A 12,166-nucleotide genomic window follows, 5' to 3' on the forward strand; every position below is an offset into this window, starting at 1 on the left:
CACGCTGTACATCCAAAAGAAGCAGCCAGCTTGGGCAAAGTCCGAAGACTGGGACAACATATTGGTTGGTTTTGCAAAATTATCCTGTTCAAGGATGGATGCTATAGTGCTACCACATTGAGCTCAATGATTTCAGTTGAGATCTTTTAATGTTGGAATTATGTCGATCGCCGCTCGGCAATCCATTAATTTTTGTGTCGAGATTTATTTTCTTTGTTGGCCTTCCTTGGTTTTAGATTTGGAAAATTTTTGTTTACATGTTGTTTTGATAATTTTTGTTTCAGAATCGGGAGTATTTCCTGCTTAAAAGTTCACCTTCTATTATCCTGTATTTGATGTACATAACCCATAACAATTTCGGTTGGCGGAAGTAGTGTGCAACTGACATATGTGGAATTGTTGATTCGATTTAATAGGCAGGCAAATGGTACGAAACTTTACCATAAGCGAAGTAATTTCGGCAAATGTTGAAATTATTAGCAACTAAGTGAGTTTTGTAAAGACATTAATGATCGTCGCAGTTATAACACAACTTGTGTACTGAGGCGAAAGCAAGTTTTGGTTTATTACAATGTGGAAAGGTTGCCATATTTCGGCTCAGTTTCAGAGTCATGCATGTAGTCATATAGTTGGATGACTATAACTCCGATCTGAAGTAGATCTCGAGGCGATATATTGTAACAAAAATGCAATAAGAGAAACTATGTAACATCGGCAGATATGGGTTTACATGTATTACAATTTATTACAATGCAGAAAGGATATTATGTAATAAACCAAAAGTTGGTTCAGTTCCTCGATGTGAACAATCCTCGGGCTCGTTTTTTTTATGATATATTCAAAACTGTCAGATATAATGCTAGATTTTGCACTGAAGTCGAGCTCTCTGGAAAGTGATAACTGTACAAGAATCGTTTCTTCCAGGATGGGATTTCTAAGAGAATCGTGAAAGACTTGAAATACAACCTTTAAAGAGCATAAGACAAACGAGGAAGGACTCTACCTCTGCGGCATTGCACCTCTGGAAATCTTTATTGCTGCATACTTCAATTCCTTCCCAGAAACATTGACTTAAATTAAGGAAAACTTATCTGAAAAGTCTCGTTACACATGCACTACGCCATGTCTAGCAAGACTTGTGTTCCGAACTGTACTTCTGCAATCTTGATTGTTGCTGGTCACTGGTAACTATCATTCAGTGGAATCGGAAAAACACGATTATTCAAAAATATGGATTTGTAGCTTGTAAAAGGACCAGGATCGAGCTACAGGAAAATACTGAAGACAAACGGTGAGACATAGAAAAGAGCCAGTTTTCTGATGTATATGTGACGACTCCGATTATAATGGTCTATAAACGCTGAGCAATTTATCAACTGCTATGAATGAACAGAAAAAAAAATAAACTGGTAAATCTTTGACAGTGCCTATCGACAACACATGGTGTGAGTGGAACAGAAGACAATCAACTTGAGTTTGGATAAAGTACTTGTAAGTTATGGCATTGTTAATTTTCTTGAAAAAATCTTTACTTCCAACAAGAACATCGGTACTTGTTTTCTTTCTGATATGGCTATCAGAGCTGTTTGAAATTTCATTAGATTAAATACAGTGAATGACGAACGAGTTTTTATGGGCGTATATTGCGACGCGCGTTTGTCTTGGGTCGACATGGGTGCAAGTCGCTAAGATCGTTTTGTTTTAGCTTGCGTTTCGCACCATTGATAATTTTCTGAACGAAACGCTGTCGCCGGCTCTCACTGATTAATGAAATAACTTTTGTCGTATCTTCGTTCAGTGCTCGACAACTCAAGCTTCTTGAGAGACTTTTCCGGTATTCTGACAACTTGTGCTTACACGTCCTTCCTTGCAAACACAAAAATTGAAAACAGTACGTATAAGTAAAATGCAACCATTCGTGTTCTGTAGTAGTTTATTTAACTTATTACTCACTTAGCTTATTTAACCTTAAATTGAATAGAAAAATATCACAATTCTATCATTATTTAAAGAGAAATCTGCACTTTATTCTTTCTGTTCATGGATTGAGCCTATGCGGCTTTGTATGTGAACATGGATGTAAGACTTGCAAAATCAAAAACATTCAGTTTTCAGGTCAGGTCTACAATATCCTCGAGTTACGAAACGAATGATAATGTAAATTACTATGCTTCACTGCGTCAGGATTCTGTGATGCCAGCCGAGTTCAGTGAAGTTATCGTGGGTAACATCTTTGAGAAGCAGTTGTCGTGCAAAGCAAATTTTTGACGCAGCCACAGCGCAGCATCGTTGAATGAGGTGTCAAAACTCCTTTCATACAAATTATTGGCATGCCCCTTGTACATACTCATATCTAAGAGTTTACTACCATGAGACTAACTTTTCGAATAAAGTAGAGCAATTAAGGGGCAATTTGTGAAGAACTTAAGATTCAGTTTGGTCTGAATGATAGCCCAAGAGCCATTTGCACATTCTTGTCCGTAACTGAATAACACGAATGGATTATAACGAGCGCATTGTCGACAAATGGTACAAGAAGCGTCGACAAATTTAAAGTGGAAATTGTAGTAGTGTATTCGCTGAGTTAAAGTTAGATTGGACAAGTTTCTTTGTCTGCCTTTATTTGCCGTGGCGATGTTATATATAGACTTTGAAAGATTAGGTTTCAACCAGCTTATAGCCGTTAACTTGAATACGTAATATAAACTGATATTTCGCCTTCACGACTGAAGAGGAAATGCGAACTCAGTACTAAAGAACAGTTATGACGGATGCAGTTTAAAGTGCGCAGATTTAAAAAAAAGATTTCAGAGAATTGTGCAAGCTGTTAGGTTAGCATCTTTTGCCTCTTGTAGCGAACAGCTTGTCAAAGACAAGTCGAGTCGAAATCAACTGCTAGTATCATATTTAACCCTCTTCCGAGCCAACTTTAATGGAGTGCATTAAACCGGGGTCATTTTTGGGTCAAAACACTACCGTCGTAATAAGTTTTACTGATTGTAACGCCTACGACAGCAAGAAGAGTTTAAAACAACTTTAGGCTATTGTAGTTTTAAAATTTCCTGATTAGGTCTGCAGTTTGCGAAGATTAAACAAACCTAGCCATCCTCGAAAGCTAATCACTTTCACTCAATGATCAAGTCCATGCAGAAATTCACGCACCTCGAGAATACTGACTTTTGCACATGATTTTCCACAAGCGAATCAAATAACAGCAGAGTGCTACCTTTGTCTTTCCTCGCCAATTATCTGTATGATGAACACAGAATAGCTGAAACCAAAGCAGTAATGGCCGATTTTCCACAAACTGACGCCATGTTGTAGAAATTTGGATATTTTCGCTCTGATTGTTTTCCATGTCAATTTTTAGCGAATATTTCCTTGTTCAAGTATTTTTTGGAAGAAAAAGAAAGAAACTGCTGGAATTCTGGACGAAAACGGGGTTTTTATAATTACTGTAGCAACATGAAGAGCATTGCTAGAGAACCATTACCAGCGAACAAATAAATTCGAATTCAAGGACAAAAATATTTGGCTTTCTATCGTCTATCTCTGCGAACTAACCAGTAAGAAAAACAGTTGCTACAATGAGATAGGTCGGTTTGTCAACAAATGATTATGGCATCTGAATTCATGCAATTAAAATCCAAGGCCGTTCTGTGTAGCTGATAACAGGCGAACCGAGGCACTCGCCTGGGTAAAAAAATTGAATTTATTTATTTTTCAAGTTCTCCTTAAATGCTGTTCATTAAGAAAAACAAATCAACGTAAATGAAGCAGTTTTTTTGGTATTGCCTCGGAAAGAGTTATAGTCTCGCTACGGCCGTGAAATCGCATCAAACTTTGTTTTCTTCAAGGACCCCTATAAAGTGATTCATCGTCCACTTAGCAAACGGGAGACTTTCGCTAGCCAGGTTGGAACAACGGGTTTGAAAGAAATGATCCAAGGTGCGGAGATATTATGATTTATCCAGGACTCGAGGAAACCTAAATCAGCTACGCACAATTAGTGATTTGAGAGATTTTTTTCAAAGGTTTGTTACGCTTGTAGAAATGTACTCGAGATGGTTTTTAATGTGAGCGTATAGTTTCGGAGCCATGTTTCAAGGTAACAGTCCCCCAGGTATAATGAGGCAGTTATAAGATGCAGTCCTGTAGTTACAATGAGGCCTTTTGACTTTCCTTCTTACTGTAGGGTACACAAATTTTTGCTCGAAAGCATGCTTTGCACTAAATTTACGTAAATGAATTTGCCGCCGGGTGTTGTTTCATCAAGAAGACCTTTTAGGTCAGTGATGATTATTTTGGGCAACTCAGTATGTATTGTAAATGAGCCGTATATAATGTCTTTGTAAGGTTGTAATTTAAATGAATTGTAGACATTTTTGCACAAAGCCCGATAACAAGCGGGGTGCTACGTTTGTCTTTCTTTGCTAATAATCTGCACGGTGAACTTGAAATCGCTCAAATCAAAGCTACTTTGGTCTATTATGCGCAAATTGACGCCATGTTGTAGAAACGACATATTTTCGCTCTGACTCTTTTCGCGTAAATTTTAAGCGGATGTTTTCTTGTTCGAGTTGTTTTTCGAAGGAAAAGAACGAGCTAGATTTCTGGACGAAAACTGATTTCTTACGAGCAGCTATTTGAATCATACTTCTCTCTTTAGTCGGAAGAAAGGTTCTGTAAATTCCATGCGCGACATCAGTGTAAGAATGTACTTTCCGCAAAAAATGCAACATGTCCTTCGCAATGGCCACTGGTATATAACCATTGTTCGTTAACAAATTGAATTTATCGACCACAAAAAAATCGAGAGGACTCAGGAGAAAATAACTTGCTAAATGCATTGCGCTTACCCTAGGGAAAACGGTGCTGCTAGGAAAGATTGCAATGCTAAGAAAAAAAAAAATTTTCTCGACGAGTGCCGTATCCACTTCGACGCCATCAGAATTTAATTAAAATCACAACACCTTTAACTTCTGCTTTACAAACGCCGGAGACTTGCCATTGGGCGCGGAAAGGACTGCAAAATCATGGGAAATGATACAGCGTCTAGAGATGTTACGATTTATTTAGGACTCGAGGAAACTTAAAAAAGCGAAGGATGTCTAAGCTACACACAAGTGGTGGTAAACTCTTGAAAGATTTATTTCAAATGTTTCTTCATTTTTCTAATTCGCAGACATGTTTCAAGGTAGATTCTCGAAGGTTTCATGAGGCCGGCATAAGGTACAGTCCTGGAGTAATAATGAGGCTTTCAACATTCCTTCTTTCTCTAAGGTAAACTGATTTTTGCTTGAGGGCATGCTTTGCACTACATATACGTAAATGGAACTGGGTTATAAATTCCGATTTGCCACAGGGTGTTGTTGCATCAAGAATACCTTTTGTGTTGATGTCGGTTATGTTTGTAAATGTATCGTATACAATGTCTCATTAAGGTTTTAGTTTAAATGGCAGTACGCTAGTTATAGATATTTTTCCACAAGCAAATGATTAGCGGGGTACTAGGGTCTACCATGTTTGTCTTTCTTTGCTTATAATCTGCACGGTAAACATGGAACCGTTGAAATCAGTGCTACTATGTTCGATTATGCGCAAATTGACGCCATATTGTAGAAACGATAATATTTTCGTTCTGACTCTTTTCCTTTCAATTTTTAGCGGGTTTTTTATTCTTCGAGTATTTCTTCGAAGGAAAAGAAAGAGCTAGATTCCTACGAGCAGCTATTTACAGCGTACTTCTCCGTTATCGGTGCAGAAGGAAGCGTTCCGTAAATTCCATGCGCGACATCAGTGTGAAAATGTATGACGCTTGTTTCCTTTCGTCATTTTAACTCGTCCCGCAAAGATGCAGCATGTCCTTCGCAATGGCCACGGACATGCAGCCATGCAGCCGTTAAAAAATTGAATTTATCGAGTTCAGAAAAATTAAGGGACTGAAATAATTGGCTATATACATTCTACCATCCATGCAATGTACTGGGCTGGTAAGAAAGATACCAATACTAAGAAAACAAATCAGGATTCGAGGAAGCTTCAAAAAGCAGTGAATGTCTCAGCTTCGTCCAGATAGCGGTAAATTTTTGCTTATATTTTCAAAAGTTCATTACATCTGTCGTAGTTCTGACCATAATTTGTCAGAAGTAAAAACTAAGTACTCAAGTTAGTATTTATTGTTAGCATATATGATGATCCGGAGACATGTTTCAAAGTACAGTCCTGAAGGTTTTATGAGGAAGGGCGGGTTAAAGTGCAGTCCTGCAGTTATAATGAGCCCTTTTAACTTTCCTTCTTTCTGTAGGGTACATTGAATTTTTACTCGGGAGCATGCTTTGCACTTAAATTATGATAAAGGAAACTTATAAATTTCTACTTGCCGCCTGGTGTTGTTGCACCAAGAAGACCTTTTAGGTCAGTGGTGATTATTTTGCGCTAAACTGTGTTACGATGTTATGTATTGCAGATTCGTCATATATAATGTCTTTTTTAGGGCATAGTTTAATGGAATTGCAGATATTTTTCCACAAACGAGTCAAATAACCAGCGGAGAACTACGTTTGTCTTTCTTTACTATTAATCTGCACGGTGAACTTGGAATCGCTGAAATTGGAGCTACTATGGTAGATTATGCTCAAATTGACGCCATGTTGTAGAAATGAGGATATTTTCGCTGAATCTTTCGCTTCAATTTTGAGCGGATGTTTTTCTGTTGGAGTTCTTCTTTAAGAGAGAAAAAATAGCTCAATTTCTGGACGAAAACTGGTTTATTACGAGCAGCCGGTTTATTACGAGCAGGAGGAGAAGTTCTGTAAATTCCATGCTCGACATCAGTGAGAAAATGTAAGACCCTGGTTTCCTTTTAATAGTCATCTTATCTTTTCAAGTTCTGCAAAGATGCAGCATGTGCTTCGCAATGACCGCTGATGCAGCCATTGCTTGTTACAAAAAGAAATTAAATTGCTCGTCCTCAAAAACATGGATAGGACTGAAAAAACTAGTTATATACATTTCTAACTCGGAGTTAGAAAACGTGGTTTTAATGATTGTTTATCATTGGGTGCGTGCAAGCGAGCCTCAGGTTTTTAAAGACTCTGCAAAATGACTGCACTCAAACTCCCTTACATTAATGGATGACAGATTCATTGGCATTAATCCTATTAGAGCAGACGAAATTATGAATAAACTGTACCTGGAGTCAATGACGGTTGAACATTTGCTCTTCCTTCAAGATCGCCATGTCTTTTGCTTAGCCCAATATAGTTGTTCGATCTGTTTTATCAGCTCTGGTGTTTGATTGGCTAGGAATCATGAATGCCGTCGTAATAGAGTATAACACTGCCTAGCGGGGCATTATTCACTACAATGAGAGTAGGGCATTTATATATATTAACTTTGGACCTAAATCATGGAACAACCTCCCGGACTCAATAAGATCCTCGGTAATCTACTTTTACAAATGCACTAAGTGACGTGGACATCAGCTGCCATATGTAAACTAGTTTTATCTGTACCATTTATAAGATTTTTATATTCTTATACATTCTTATTATACATTCTTAGATATTTTATAGTAGTTACATATTCTTAGTTTAGTTAAATATTTATAACCAATTGTACATACTTTTTTACTTTGCTATTTTGTTTTCTTGGCGCATCTGTAAACAAGTTGGTGCGTCCTGTAGACTCTGCATACTTATCAAGTCTATGGGATGCACCGTTACCATAGCTGTCATAGCTAACTGAGTGTGTTGTCCAAGCAAAATAAACTGTCTATGTCTTTGTCTATGTCACCTAACAATCCATTTTACCTTATTTTAACTGATATGATATGAAATAATTTTCACTCTGTAACCACTCACCTCTGTCAAAGCTGTTGCTTACAAATTTAAAACTCAGACAGCATTGATGTAGAGAGAGGGGAGTACAAGGTATTAGTGTTTTAGTGTATTTAGTGCATAGCCATCTTAACAAGTGTTTGAAGTTCCCACCCTCTCTTTTGTGTTGGTCGTGGCTAAGACGACCAAAAATGTGTTCATTAACAGTTTTCCTCCTGATATAGGGAACTTGACAACTGCAAGCCTAAAGCTGTTCCATTTAGGAACAATTGAAAAGCGGACAACATCATATAAAAGTAATTTTCCATATCGTTCATTTGCGTTGCGAAATTTCGCTTCCATAAGGGAAGGCTCTTATTGGAATAGAAAAAAGGAAGGAGGAAGAAAGTATTCTTATTGGAAAAGATGTGGAGGCGCTGTGACCTCATGGTTAGTGCGCTCGACTCTGCATCGAGTGGTCCGGATTCGAGTCCTGGCCGAGGACATTGTGTTGTGTTCTTGGGCAAGACACTACTCTCACCCCTCTCCACCCAGGTGTATAAATGAGTACCGACGAATGTGATGCTTGGGGTAACCCTGCGATGGACTAGCATTCCATCGAGGGTGCAGGAGAAATACTCCTAGTCGCTTTATGCTGGTCTCTGTGCTGCAGGAACCGAGATAAGCGCCTCCCTGATGGGCCACTTCGCTCGTATGCAGACATTGAAATAGATACGTGGACGAGTAGAATTCCTTACTGAACAATGTTGTCGAGGCAGACCATGTTATAAAGTTCACGCAGTTTTTCTATAAGCATTTAATTGCTCGTTAGCTCTCTATAATTTGATAAGAAATAATAATAATAAAGCATACTGTGTAGTAGATTACTTATTCTCAAATTCTATGTGTAGTTTTATCCTATAGTATATATCTTTATTTCTCTCTTTATAGTTCATTCGTAGCTTTGGGTCTCAGCTTAATAAGAAAATTACGTTCATTCCTGTTGGCAACCTTTTTGTAATTTGTAAATGTCATTTTTTTAAAGCAAATAAAGTTGTAAATAAATTAATCAAAAGCTTTAATAGTATAAACGCACGAGTTCTCATTGACCATAAAGTCTTCAATAGTAGCCAACTCTTCGAGTTCAGTTTATCACTGGAAAGTGTACCGCCGTGTAATTTCATGAAAAAATGAAAAGCTCCTTCTTGTTCTAGGAGACACAGGACACGTCACAAGAAAACACCGCCTCACTTATTTCCTCGTTCCCTTGTCCTTTTTTTCCCTATTGTTTTACGTCAACTCTGTTTACACCAATTAACAGCCCTTCAAAAGCTGTCTACAAGAAGCTGCTTTATGCTACTCGATGAAATAGCGTCTTTAATCTATAGCATCGACTGTGTTCGCCTTTCAAAAGTGAATTCATGGCTTTATAATAGTCACGTGACGTATGCTTACAAAAATAAGCAGAATGAATGCACGTGATGTCTCACGCTGCTGACATTTTCCCCAAAACGTACCAGCGTTCAAGATTTATAGTGAACATTTGGTTTATGATGCATTTTACTCATTTTGTTCCCGATTGCAAGCCAAAACAACCGAGCAACCTCAGCTGTAACAAGCCATCGGTTATGTAGATTATGTTTCTGTCACGTGTTTCTGTTACTGTCTCGTGTTTTCGCTATTCCCATTCCATATCCGTAAACGTGCATTCAAGTTACACAAACACTAACACGTGCACCCCCAGGCCTTACGTTTTATCTATAGCCACAGGGGAAGGAGGGGGTATTCCCAGAAAAATTGGGTGGGGGAAGGAGAGATTCTTGAAATGCTCACTCTATCCTATTTCAAACCAAAACGACTCAAAAACCATACCGCATATATACCCCCTGGTGGCGCATATACCCCCTCCCCCGGGTCCTTAGATAACCCTGGGAGTGAAGTTGGTGAACTCGGTTCTATTTCGGATTTTCAATTAAGTCAAGAACCTGGGATATGTAGATGATTGATATATAAACACACTCACCAAGATTAGACCCAGATTAAGGTCTGTGAGGTTTTCACACGCGTATTATTCCGAAAAATATGTCACCCAAATTTATATCAAAACATATGGCATCTTTTGATCTCGGACGGCGCGCAAGAGCTTGGAAATCTAAACGAGCTCTATTACAAATCGTATAACCCTGTCGAGTTACAACTTTGTAAAACATCTCAGGCCCAGGTCGTTCGAAAGGTGGATAACGCTATTGGATAATCACTAATCAATGGATAGCGTGGTTGTTTTGTTAACACTTCTCCACCGGGTAGTGATTTATCCAGTGGATGGCATTATCTAGCCTTCGAAGAACTGGGTCACGTTCTTAGGGGGTCGTATATCGAATGAAAGGATAGGTAGTATTTTTTTTATTTTTGAAATATGACAACGTCACATGAAAAACGCTAATATGGATTTCTTCTGACTTCAACCTCCATTCTCTTGTATCGGCAGACATGGTCAAACCTTGGCGTATTTGCCGGTGCTTCGATCCATCGCTACATGTCCATGTTACCGAAAGATCACAGCTCGTGATAGAAAGTGAATCTATCTAAAAAAAGTTCGTGAACATGTAACTGTTTACAAAACTAGTGTGACAGATAAATCGACTTAAGACCCCTTGCCAAGCCTGGAACTTCGCTCCCAGGGCCATATCTAAGAATTAAAGGGAGAGCGATTGGTAAAGGGCTTTACCGTGCACGTGCATGCCTCAGTGACACGTGTATGGATGGGGAATAGGAAAAGCAAAAACACGAGATGGTCCACATTACACGTTTCCCGACAGAGGAGGCGTGACAGACGTGACAAGATCATTATACGACTTGTTATGTTGACTTGTTGTTTACAAGACTAGTGTATCAACACGCCGACAGATATGCCGACTTAAGACCCATTGTCGACCTACACGTTCATAAGAGAAGACACGGTAGACTAATAAGTACAAAAAACTTCCCTCCCAGGGCTCTATCTAAGAATAAAGAAAGAGCCATAGGGAAAGAGCTTGGCAGTGCACGTGCGGGCGTCAGTACTTGTGTAGCATCCGTACACGTGCATGGATGAGGAATGTAGATTTTCTGATAGCAAAAACACGAGATAGTACTCGATTACACGTTTCTTTGCGGAGGAAGCGTGACATGTTGTTGCATTTTACAGGTTTTCACTCGCGGATAATTCAATAGATGAAATGATAAAGGCCTGTCTCACTGATCTTATCCTGCGCGCAGAAGTCCGTATGACACTCCTAAGCTAAACAATAAAACATTTTACTCGCCAGTCTTGTAAATCATTCCAGTTCCACAAACGTTTGCAAGATAATTTTAAACTGCGCTTGAAGAGTTGACTTGCATTCAACAATTTTCGGCACGTGAGACGACGCCCCAATATTACGTGGGCACACGATTAGCTTTAATTAAAATATTATCCTTTGACAGTCAGAGAAAATGAAAGCTCTTTGGTCAACGTTTAGTAATGGAGTGTGATTCAAACTTTTACGTTGGAGGATGAAGTCCCTTTGGGGGACCATTTAAATGAAAGATTATGAGTAGTACTTTAAAACTTGTTCTATTGGTGACCTTATGTGACACCTAGCTAGTCACGAAAGAGATTGCTATCTTTGGCTACAGAGGGTTAAAATATCCTCTTGAAGTTTCTTGAAGATCCGATTACTTGTTTTCTGTGTTAAGTTGATCTTTTGTTTTCTGCGTTACGAACATAAGACATTCTAAAAGGGGACGTCCGCCACGAAAGGAAAGCCGCCATTTTGTTTGGTTTACAAAATCAACGTGACGGTTAATGGGTCTTTCGCCAGCATAACTATCCTGAATGTCGTTCGTTACATTGATGGAACCTCCTTCGCCCTCGTACATCTTCGCGACGAAATTTCCTTGACTTTCCGCACGTATTCGTGACAAATCAACATAATATATATAATATATAATATATATATATAATATATGTGGCATTCAATAACAATAACAACAGCAATAACAGAGGTGCGCAAAGCACACTGGTTAACAGTGGCCCTTTAAACCATGTGCAGTACTCATCGTCTCACTTCCTATATAATCGCTCCTTAATAAGACTTGAAAGTCACTTTCAACAACCGGAATAACCACGCTAATCACGCTGTTGATCTTGTTAACGAGTGCAGTTTCTTGTGTATATTTCCTCAGTTCCACAGATCAACAAGACACTGCAGGGAGAGACGACTAGCGCAGTGAAAGTACAACAGCTCGTGGCCAACTTCGTGAAGCAATTATCAACTACATGTCCCCTATGTGTCCTCTATGTGTACTGGCAAAGAACTTTTCAT

The sequence above is a fragment of the Orbicella faveolata genome, unplaced genomic scaffold (genome assembly GCF_042242905.1).
Source record: "Orbicella faveolata isolate gen_17 unplaced genomic scaffold, um_ofav_v1 contig_46, whole genome shotgun sequence".
Lineage (NCBI taxonomy): Eukaryota > Metazoa > Cnidaria > Anthozoa > Scleractinia > Merulinidae > Orbicella > Orbicella faveolata.